This window comes from Chiloscyllium plagiosum, unplaced genomic scaffold, assembly GCF_037043375.1.
Source record: "Chiloscyllium plagiosum isolate Xiang-an unplaced genomic scaffold, Cpla_swu_hap1 HiC_scaffold_2, whole genome shotgun sequence".
Classification (NCBI taxonomy): Eukaryota; Metazoa; Chordata; class Chondrichthyes; order Orectolobiformes; family Hemiscylliidae; genus Chiloscyllium; species Chiloscyllium plagiosum.
The window spans coordinates 107,163,214-107,175,604 of NW_028270140.1; positions in this window are offsets into that span (position 1 = coordinate 107,163,214).

The following is a 12,391-nucleotide window of genomic DNA, read 5'->3' on the forward strand; positions in this document are numbered from 1 at the left end:
TGTCTTTTGATGTTGCTCCATTCACTGAGATTTTCTGCCTTCTTCAACAGGTCAGTCAGTGGAGCAACCACACTGCTAAAATTTGGTATGAACTTCCAAAAAAGAAACAACTTAGTACCAGAAATCATAGTACTTCCCTTGGTATTATTCTTTTATGGGAAACTCCCCAATAATCTTTGTTTTCACATCCTGTGGCGCCATCTGTCCATGTCCAATAATATAGCCTGGAACAGGATTGAGCTTTAACGAATTCTTAGCCAGATGTATCACTAAGTCCATCTTCTGAAGTTGATGGAACAACTCCTTTAGATGCTCCAAATGTTCCTCCCATGTGTGATTAAAAATCTCCAGATTGTCACTTTACACCATGCACATGGTAATCCCAAAATGACTTTATTGGTTAGTCTTTGAAATGTGGCTGGTGCATTTTTCATACTGAATGATATGACATTAAACTGGTACAGTCCGTTCAGTATCAAGAAAACCAAAATTTCCTTCATTCTTTTAGATAAAGGAACCCTCCAGTATCCTCTATGTAATTCCAACTTAGAAATATCAGTTGCTTGTCCCACTTTCTCAATACAGTCTTCCAAATATGGAACAGGATATGAATTGAACTTTGTAACTGAATTGATTTTGCAATAGCCCACACATAACCATTGAGTGCCATCTGGCTTTGGCATTATGAGTGATCTCCATTCACTGCAACTTACTTCCATTATATTGTCTTTGGACATGCATTTAATGTCTTTTTGAACCTATGCCAACTTTAGAGGGTTAAGTCTTAAATGGAACAACATTCTCCATTTCTATATCATACATAATCAGATTATGCTTCCCAGCTTGTTCCCACATATCTTCCCATGTGGTTGTAATAACTCTTGCAGGACATTTCAATTTTCCTCTGGAAGATAACATTCATTTATCTCAATTTTTGAGAATTTCCTCATTGTCCAATTTAATTTGAGGAATGTCTAATTCATACTCGTCTGAACTTGGTTCTTCATGGTGTGTTGTAAACAGTAACACATTTCTCTTTTGCTTTCCTTGCTGATCAAATGATGTTGAACATATTCACATGACGGTCTCCACCTGAACCAATCTGGAACCAGTGTTCCAGCAAAAAAGATAAATAGGGTGATCAGTAGGACTTCAAACTTCTAAGTCGGAAGGAAGGGAAAGTGAAAACGACTGGGAGCATGGAGATAAATGGAAAGATAAGCATCAGGATAGCATGTGTGCAGGTGGGTTTAAGCTCAAGGCAGACCAGGAATGTAGCAAAAACAAAGGATATTTAGGATATCTTATGACTTCCAATATCTGTAATAATGATAAGAAAGTTAGCATTAAGGCACTTTACCTGAATGCTTTTAGTATTCGTAACAAAGTAGATGAATTAACAACACAAACATCGTGAATGATTATGATGTAGTAGGCATCACAGAGATGTGGTTGTAGGGGGTTCAGGACTGGCAGTTAAACATCCAAGGATTTACAACTTATTAAAAAGACAGGAAGGTGGGTAGAGGGGGCAGGGTTGTCTTGTTAGTTAAGAATGAAATTAAATCTATGGCACTGAATGACATAGGGTCAGATGGTGTGGTGTATGTGTGGGTAGAGTTGAGGAACCACAAATGCAAAAAAGCCTTAATGGAGGTTATATACAGACATCCTAACAGTGGTCAGGATCAGGGGCACAAGATGTATGAGGAAATAGATAAGGCACGTCAGAAAGGCAAGATCATGGTGATCATGGGGGACTTTAATATGCAAGTGGACTGGGTGAATAATATTGCCAGTGGATCCAAAGAAAAAGGAATTCATGGAATGCTTACAGGATGGCTTTTTGGAACAGCTTGTGATGGAGCCCACAAGGGAGCAGGCTATTCTGGACTTAGTGCAATGTAATGAGCCAGACTTTATAAAAGATCTTAAAGTAAGGAAACACTTAGGAGGTAGTGATCATAATATGGTAGAATTCAGTCTGCAGTTTGAAAGAGAGAAGGCAAAGTCGGATGTAATGGTGTTACAGTTAAATAAAGGTAATTACAAGGGCATGAGAGAGGAACTGATGAAAATCGACTGGAAGCAGAGCCTTCCGGGGAAGACAGTGAAGTAACAATGGCAGGAGTTTCTGGGTGTAATTGAGGTTCATCCCAAATAAAAGAAAGATTATTCGAGGGTGGTGGGGTGGATTAGACAGCCATAGCTGACAAATTAAGTCAGGAAATGTATCAAAGAAGAAGAGAGAACCTATAAAGTGGCCGAGAGTATTGGGAAATCAGAAGATTGGGAAGGCTACAAAAACAAACAGAAGATAACAAAGAGAGAAATAAGGAAGAAGAGGATCAAATATGAAGGTAAGCTAAACTAGCCAGTAATATTAGAAATGATAGTAAAAGTTTCTTTCAATATGTAAGAAATGAACAAGAGGCAAAAGTAGACCATTGCAAAGGCCATTGCAAATTGATGCTGAAAGGCTAGTGATGGGAGATAAGGAAATAGCTGAAGAACTTAATAAGTACTTTGCGTCCATCTACACAGTGGAAGACATGAGTAATATCCCAACAATTGACGAGAGTTGGGGGCAGAGTTGTGTATGGTAACCATTACAAAAGAGAAAGTGCTAGAAAAGCTAAAAGCTCTAAAAATTGATAAATCGTCTGGCCCCAATGGGCTACATCCTTGAGTTCTGAGGGAGGTGGCTGAGGAAATAGCAGAGGCGTTGGTTGTGATCTTTCAAATGTCACTGGAGTCAGGGAAAGTCCCAGATCATTGGAACATTACTGTTGTAACCCTCTTGTTCAAGAAAAGATCAAGACAAAAGATGGAAAGTTATAGGCTGATTAGCCTAAACTCGATTGTTGGTAAAATTCTAGAATTCAACGTTAAGGATGAGATTTCTAAATTCTTGGACGTTTAGGGTCAGATTAGAACAAGTCAGCATGGATTTAGTAAGAAGAGGTTGTGCCTGACAAACCTGTTAGAATTCTTTGAAGAAGTAACAAGTCAGTTAGACCAGGGAAACCCAGTGGATGTTATCCATCTCGACTTCCAAAAGGCTTTTGACAAGGTGCCTCATGGGAGGCTGCTAAGTAAGGTGAGGGCCCATGGTGTTTGAGGTGAGCTACTGGTACGGATTGAGGATTGGGTGTCTGACAGAAGACAGAAAGTTGGGATAAAAGGTTCTTTTTTGAATTGGCAGCCAGTGACAAGTGGTGTCCTGCAGGGTTCAGTGTTGGGGCCGCAGCTGTTCACTTAATATATTAATGATCTGGATGAGGGGACTTGGGGCATTCTAGTGAGGTTTCCCGATGATACGAAGTCAGGTGGACAGGCAGATAGTACTAAGGAGGTGGGGAGGCTGCAGAAAGATTAAGACAGTTTAAGAAAGTGGTCCAGGAAATGGCTGATGAAATTCAATGTGAGCAAATGCGAGCTCTTGCACTTTTGAAAAAAGAATACAGGCATGGACTATTTTCTAAATGGTGAAAAAATTCATAAAACCAAAGTACAAAAGGATTCTAGTCCAGGATTCTCTAAAGATTAACTTGCAAGTTGTGTCTGTGATTAAGAGAGCGAAAGTAATGTTGTCATTTATCTCAAGGGGGTTGAAATATAAAAGTAGTGATGTGCTCCTGCGATTTATAAAGTCTTAGTTAGGCCCCATTTGGAATACTGTGTCCAATTTTTGGCCCCACACCTCAGGAAGGATATACTGGCACTGGAGCGTGTCAAGCGGAGATTCACACAGATGATCCCTGAAATGGTAGGCCTAACATACAATGAATGGCTGAGGATCTTGGGATTGTATTCATTAGCATTTGGAAGGTTGAGAGGAGATCTAATACAAACTTACAAGATAATGCATAGTTTAGAAAGGGTGGATGCCGGAAGTTGTTTCCATTAGGCGGGAGACTTGGACCCATGGGCATAGCCTTAGAATTAGAGAGGATCAATTTAGAATGGAAATGAGGAGGCAGTGAAGGCTGGGACGTTAAATGTCTTCAAGGCAGAGATTGATAAATTCTGGATCTGACAAGGAATTAAGGGATACGGGGAGAGTGCGAGTAAGTGGAGTTGAAATGCCCATCAGCTATGATTAAGTGGTGGAGTGGACTTAATGGGCCAAATGGCCTTACTTCCACTCCTATGTCTTATGATTTTATGGTCTTATGACACACTGTGTGAGCTGTCCTCCTATCTGGCATTATTATTAAATAATTTACCTCAGTAAATTTCCGTTCGATTTGATAAGGCCCACTAAACATTCCCTTTAAAAGTTTGCCTGCCATTAGGAAAAATATTTCTTTAGCAAAATTCTGAAGTTTTGATTTCTTGTCTGCTTCCTGTTTCATCACATGCTGTGCAACGTTTAAAAGCTGTCTAGCCAACTCGCCCACTCTATTTAATGTTTCCTGCAAATTTGATGCATAGTCCAAATATATGTGACTCACCAATTTCTCCTTAATTAATTTCAGTGATCCTCTCATCTCTCACCTACACCATGACTAACCAATTTCTCCTTAATTAATGTCAGTGATTCTTTCATCTTACACCTAAAATTTAATTCAATTGTCTGAATTTAGTTGATTCATTAAGTGCATCCCTAATAGCAAAAAGTGCAAATAAAATTTCTTTATCCCAATCCTTTGGATAGTCTTGACTATAATCCCTCAGCAGGTCTTCCAAGTTTGATATTCTAATATTCTCTGTGATTCTGGATGGCATGCAGTGGGATTTGAATGTTTTAATATGCTATGCCGTCCATAACTTCCTTGAATAACTTAGACGTATAATTTGACCCTTGATCTGGTTGTATTTCTATGGGTTGTCTATATCTTAAAGAATTGAATAACTCTTCTACAATACTTTTAGCCATGATATTGCATAATGGAATGGCTTCTGGAAATCTAGTAGACACATTCATTATGGTCAACAAATACTGATTCCCACTTTTTGTATTAGTTTAGGGTCCTATGCAAACAATTAAGAATCTTGTAAAAGGCTCCTTAAATGGGTATTAATGGTACTGAATTTATCACTGCCTGAGGTTTTCCAATTATCTGACATTAATGACATGTCCAACAAAATTGAACCATATCCATATACAGCCCTTCCTGAAGAAGGGCTTATGCCCGAAACGTCGATTCTCCTGTTCCCTGGATGCTGCCTGACCTGCTGCGCTTTTCCAGCAACACATTTTCAGCCCACATCCATATACAGTCTAGCAAAATAAAAAATTGTTTTTTTATTTTGGCTTGAAGATTTTATCACTCCCAAATGATTTCATAATGTAATCCATGTGAAATCTTGGCAAAGGCAAATTCAGTAAAATAGTTTGTTTCAAATCCAATTCTAGCAGCAAGAAGAGAACCTTAGCTCTTGATGTAACAGAGAGAGGCATAAGAGCTCTTACATCCAGCAACTGTTGAAAGCTAAAACTAAAACTCCTGGTTATGTGGGAGCTTAACCTCACCCATTCAGGCTGCTTTTTTTGTTCCAACTTCTAAAAAAAGGCTTCACAATTTGTTTACTCTATTGGCTTTGAGCAGCCCACTTGTCATCTCTATCTTAACCTTTCTTCATGAAAATAAACAGGACAAAATATGCCTCTTAAAACGTGTCTTCACATGCTTAAAGGGATGGCAGTGGAAAGGCAGTGGCAAACATTCAAACAGACCATGGGTGAAATGCAACAAATTGTTTGGCACAAAAGTAAAGTGGGAAAGGTGGCCAAATCATGGTTTACAAGGGAAAAATGAGATAGATTTAGATTCAAGAAGAGGCATATGAATTGGCTACAAAAAACCCAACTGATCTGAGAAGTGAGAGCAGTTTAGTATTCAACAGAGGAAGACTAAGGGATTAATTAAGAAAAGAAGAATAGAGTATGAAACCAGACTTACAGGAAAAATAAAACCTGACTGTAGAAGATTGGTAATGTCAAATATAGTCACTTGCATTCAGAAATATGAGAATTTATAATGGAGAACAAAAGAAGAGTCTGACAAATAGATACTTTGGTTTTGTGTTCACAAATGAGGACATAAATAGCATAACAGAAATATTGGTTTACTGAGAGGAAAATATTGTAGGAAACCAGCATTAGTAAGGAAATGATGTTGGGGAATTGATGAGATTGAAGGTTAATAGATCCAACGCTTGATAATCTACATTGCAGACAACTTAAGGAAAAGGTCCAGCAAATTTTGGTCATCTACTAAGATTCCACAGATTCTGGAACAATTTCTACAGATTGGAAGGTAGCTAATTAGACTTGCTAACTCTAAGGGTATTTGAATCGTCATTGGATAAACATATGGATGGTAATGGAATAGTGCAGGTTAAATGGGCTTCAGATAGGTTTCATAGGCTGGCGCAACATCGAGAGCCCAAGGGCCTGCACTGCGCTGTAATGTTCTATGTTCTAATGTAACCCTCTATTTAAGAAGGGAGGCAGAGAGAAAACCAAGAATTATAGTCCAGCTAGCCGTTCGTTGGTAATGGGGAAAATGTAGAATTAATTGTAAAAATATTAATAACAGAGCACTTGGAATACAGTCAATATGGATTTATGAAAGCTAATTGCATTCTTTGAGGTATAATTCTGAGAGTTGATGAGGGTGAGCCAGTGAATGTGGCTTATTTAGACTTTTAGTAGGCTTCTGACAAAGTCCCATATCAGAGATTAATGTATAAAATTAAATTGGAGATGATGTACAGAAATGGATAGAAAACTGGTTGGCAGACTATAAATAAAGAGCAGATATAAATGGATCTTTTTTTCCGAAAGGCAGGCAGAAGGCAGTAGATCCATGATGTGGCACCAGCTATTTACATTATGTATTAATGCTTTGGATGAGAGAACTAAATGTAATATCTCTGAATTTGTATTTGACATAAAGCTTGTGGAAGAATTAACTTTGAGGAGAATGCTCCAGTGTGATTTGAACAGGCTGAGTGGGTAATTGCATGCCAGATGTAGTGTAATGTGAATACATTGAAGTTATCCACTGGTAGCAAAAACAGGAAGGCAGATTATTATCTGAATGACTTCAAATTGAGAGTGGGGAATGCACAATGAACTGTGGGGTGTCCTTGTCCATCAGTCACTGAAGGTAAGCATACAGGCGCAGCAGATAGTGAAGAAGGTAAATGGTACATTAGCCTTCATAGTGAGAGGATTTGAGTATAGGATCACAGATGTCTTGCTGCAATTATACCTTGTTGAGACCAAACCTGGAGAAAAGTTTGCAATTTTAGTCTCCTTATCTGAGGAAGGATATTTTTACTATTGAGGGAGTGCAGTCGATATTTACCAGACTGATTCCTGGGATGGTGGAACTGATGTATGAAGGGAGATTCAATCAGTTAGAATTATATTTGTGGAATTCAGAAGAATTAGGTGGATCTCACAGAAACCTATAAAATTCTAACAAGGCGAGGCAGATGAGATGCAATAAGGATGTTCCAGATTGCCATGGAGTCCAGAACCAAGCATCACAGTTAAATGACATGGGGTAAACTGATTAGGACTAAGATGAGGATAAATTTCTTCACCCACAGAGTGGTGAGCCTGTGGAATTCAGAAAGCAGTTGAGGCCAAAACATTATATGATTTGAAGAATGAATTAGATCTAAAGGGATCAAAGGATATGGGGAAAAGGAGAAACAGGTTCTTGAGCTGGATGGCAAAAGTGAGAATTGCAGATGCTGGAAATCAGAGTCTAGATTAGAATGGTGCTGGAAAAGCACAGCAGGTCTGGCAGCATCCGAAGAGCAGGAAAATCGAAGTTTCGGGCAAAAGGCCTTCATCAGGACTTTTGCAGGGCTTTTGCCCGAAATATAGAACATAGAACATAGAAAAGTACAGCACAGAACAGGCCCCTTGGCCCACGATGTTGTGCCGAGGTTTAATCCTAATGTAAAATATAATAACTTAACCTACGCACCCCTCAACTCACTGCTATCGATGTGCCTGTTCAGCAGTCGCTTAAATGTCCCCAATGACTCTGCTTCCACTACCACGCTGGCAATGCACTCCATGCATTCACAACTCTCTGCTTAAGGAACCTACCTCTGACATCACTTTTATACCTTTCCCCTAATTTCTTAAAACTATGATCCCTCGTACCAGTCAATCCTGCTCTGGGGAAAAGTCTCTGGCTATTGACTCTGTCTAATCCTCTCATTTTCTTGTACACCTTGATCAGGTCTCCTCTCTTCCTCCTTCTCTCCAGCAGGAAAAGTCCAAGCTTTTTCAATCTTTCTTCATAAGGCAAGTCCTCCAGTCCAGGCAGCATCCCGGTAAACCTTCTTTGTAGCCTCTCCAAGGCCTCTGTATCTTTCCTATAGTAGGGCAATCAGAACTGGACACAATATTCCAAGTGTGGTCTCACCAGGGACTTGTAGAGCTGCAGCAAAACCTCACAGCTCTTAAACTCGATCCCCCTGTCAATGAAAGCCAAAACACATTATGTTTAACAACCCTATTCACTTGGGTGGCAACTTTGAGGGATCTATGTACTTGCACACCCAGATCCCTCTGTTCCTCCACACTACCAAGAATCCTGTCTTTAATTCTATATTCAGCATTCGAGTTCAACCTTCCAAAATGCATCACTTCGCATTTATCCAGGTTGAACTCCATCTGCCATTTCTCAGCCCAGATCTGCATCCTGTCTATGTCGCGCTGCAGCCTGCAATAGCCCTCGAAACTATCGACGACACCTCCAACTTTTGTGTCATCTGCTAACCCACTAACCCACGTCTCAACCTCCTCGTCCAAGTCATTTATAACCACTACAAAGAGCAGAGGCCCAAGAACAGAGCCCTGTGGAGCCCCACTCAACACTGACCTCCAGGCAGAATACTTTCCATCTACAACCACTCTCTGCCTCCTGTCAGTCAGCCAGTTCTGAATCCAGATAGTCAAATCTCCCTGTATCCCATACTTCCTAACTTTATGAATGAGCCTACCATGGGAAACCTAATCAAATGCCTTGCTGAAGTCCATATACACCACATCCACTGCTCGACCTTCGTCGACCTGTCTTCTCACCTCCTCAAAGAACTCAATAAGATTTGTGAGGCTTGATCTGCCCTCACAAAGCCATGCTGACTGCCTTTAATCACGCTATGCTTTGCCAAATAGTCATAGATCCTATCCCTCAGAATTCATTCCAAAACTTTGCTGACCACAGACGTAAGACTAACTGGTTTGTAATTGCCAGGGATCTCCCTATTACCCTTCTTGAAAAGAGGAACAACATTTGCCTCCTTCCAATCCTCTGGTACGACTCCCGTGGAGAGTGAGGAGGCAAACATCTTTGTCAATGGCTTAGCAAGCTCCTTTCTCTCTTCCAGAGCAGCTTAGGATAAATCTGGTCTGGCTCTGGAGACTTATCAATCTTAATATTTTCCAAAATTTTCAGCACATCAACTTCATCAATCTTGATTTGGTCAAGCCTGCATCCCAGCTCCTCAAAGTTCATATTCACAACAAGGTCCCTTTCCTTAGAGAAAACTGAAGCAAAATACTCATTTAGGGTTTCCCCTATCTGCTCAGATTCCACACACAAGTTCCCTACGCTATCCCTGAATGGCCCTACCTTCTCCCTGATCATTCTCTTATTCCTCACGTATGAGTAAAATGCCTTTGGGTTCTCCCTAATCCTATTTGTCAAGCCTTTTCCGTGCCCCCTCCTGGCTCTTCCCAGTCCATTTCTGAGCTCCTTTCTAGCACCCTGTAATCCTCTAAAGCTGTGCTAGATCCTTGCTTCCTCCACCATACATTAGCAGTCTTCTTCCTTTTGATGAGAAGCTCCTCTGTTCTCGTCATCCAAGGTTCCTTAATCTTACCCCTTCTTACCTGTCTCAGAGGAATAAATGTGTACATCACTCACAACAACTGCTCCTTAAGCTGACTCCACATGTCTGCTGTGCCCTTTCTGTGGAACAATTGCTTCCAGTCTGTTCTTCCCAACTCCTGCCTGATAGCGTCTTAATTTGCTTTTCCCCAATTAAATATCTTCCCTCGGTACCTGCTCCTTTTCCTTTCTAAGGCTATATTAAATGTTAGGCAGTTATGATCACTGTCACCAAAGTGTTCTACCACCGCAAGATCTGACATCTATTCTGGCTCATTGCCGAGCAATAAATCCAAAATGGCCTCTCCCCTCATCGGCCTGTTGACATACTGAGTAAGGAAATCCTCCTGAACGCACCTGACAAAAACGGCTCCATCCAAACCATCTGCACGTAGGAGGTTCCAGTCGATATTGGGAAAGTTGAAATCACCCATAACTACAACCCTGCTACCTCTACATTTTTCCAGAATCTGCCCACCTGTGCGTTCTTCAATCTCTCTACTGCTATTAGGTGGTCTGTAGAAAACCCCAATAAGATGGCTGCTCCCTTGCTGTTCCTGACTTACACTCAGACTGACTCAGCAGACAGACCTTCCTTAACAACCTTCATTTCTGTAGCTGTTATGCACTCTCTGATTAGCAATGCTGCACCCCCTCCTCGTTTTCCACCCTCCCTGTTCTTTTTAAACATTCTAATCCCTAGAACATCAAGCAACCATTCCTGCCCCTGTGAACCCCACGTCTCTGTTATGGCCACAACATCATATCCCCAAGTACTGATCCATGCTCTAAGTTCGTCACTCTTATTTCTGACACTCATTGCATTGAAGCAGACACACTTTAACCAATCCCTTTGTTTCATCACATGAGAAACCTTCCCAATAGATTCACTACATCCTGTCACTGCCCCATTTGCAAATGTCCCCCTCTCAGATATGTGGCTCTGATTCCCACCCCGCTGCCAATCTAGTTTAAACCATCCCGAATCACACGAGCAAATCTCCCACCCAGGACTTTTGTGCATCTCCAGTTCAAGTGCAACCCGTCCTTCATGTACCAGGTCCCACCTTCCCCAGAAGGTATCCCAATTGTCTAGGTATCTGACGCCCTCCCTCCTGCACCAGCCTCGCAGCCACGTGTTAAGCTGCATTCACTGATTGTTCCTCATCTCACGACCTGTGGCACTGGTAGCAAACCTGAGATCAATATTCTACTCTTCAGCTTCCAACCTAACTCTCTGTCATCACTTTTCAGATCCTCAATCTCTTTCCTGGCTATATCATTGGTGCTAATATGTACCACGATTTCTGGCTGCTCACCCTCCCCCTTCAGAATCCTGTAAACCCGATCAGCGACATCCTGGACCCTGGCACCGGGGAGGCAACATACCTTCCGGGAGTCCCATTCCTGACTCCTCCCACTTCCTCCAGACCAAAGGGGTAGCCATGGGCACACGTATGGGCCCCAGCTATGCCTGTCTCTTTGTTGGCTATGTAAAGCAATTGATCTTCCGTAATTACACCGGCACCACTCCCCACCTCTTCCTCCGCTACATTGATGACTGCATTGGCACCACCGCATGCTCCCGCGAGGAGGTTGAGCAATTCATCAGCTTTGCCAACACATTCCACCCTGACCTTAAATTTACCTGGACCTCCCTCCCCTTCCTGGACTTCTCCATCTCCATTAATGACGACCGACTTGACACTGACATTTTTTACAAACCCACTGACTCCCACAGCTAACTGGATTACACCTCTTCCCACCCTACCTCTTGCAAAAATGCCATCCCGTATTCCCAATTCCTCCGCCTCCACCTGATCTGATCCTAGGAGGACCAGTTCCACCACAGAACACACCAGATGGCCTCCTTCTTTAGAGATCGCAATTTCCCTTCCCACGTGGTTAAAGATGCCCTCCAACGCATCTCATCTACATCCCGCACCTCCGCCCTCAGACCCCACCTCTCCAACCGTAACAAGGACAGAATGCCCCTGGTGCTCACCTTCCACCCTACCAACCTTCGCATAAACCAAATCATCCGCCGACATTTCTGCCACCTCCAAACAGACACCACCACCAGGGATATATTTCCCTCCCCACCCCTTTCCGCCTTCCGCAAAGACCGTTCGCTCTGCGACTACCTGGTCAGGTCCACGCTCCCCCTACAACCCACCCTCCCATCCTGGCACTTTCCCCTGCCGCCGCAGGAACTGTAAAACCTGCGCCCACATCGCCTCCTTCACCTCTATCCAAGGCCCTAAAGGAGCCTTCCACATCCATCAAAGTTTTACTTGCACATCCACTAATATCATTTATTGTATCCGTTGCTCCCGATGCGGTCTCCTCTACATTGGGGACACTGGGCGCCTCCTAGCAGAGCGCTTTAGGGAACATCTCCGGGACACCCACACCAATCAATCACACCGCCCCGTGGCCCAACATTTCAACTCCCCCTCCCACTCTGTCGAGGACATGGAGGTCCTGGGCCTCCTTCACTGCCGCTCCCTCACCACCAG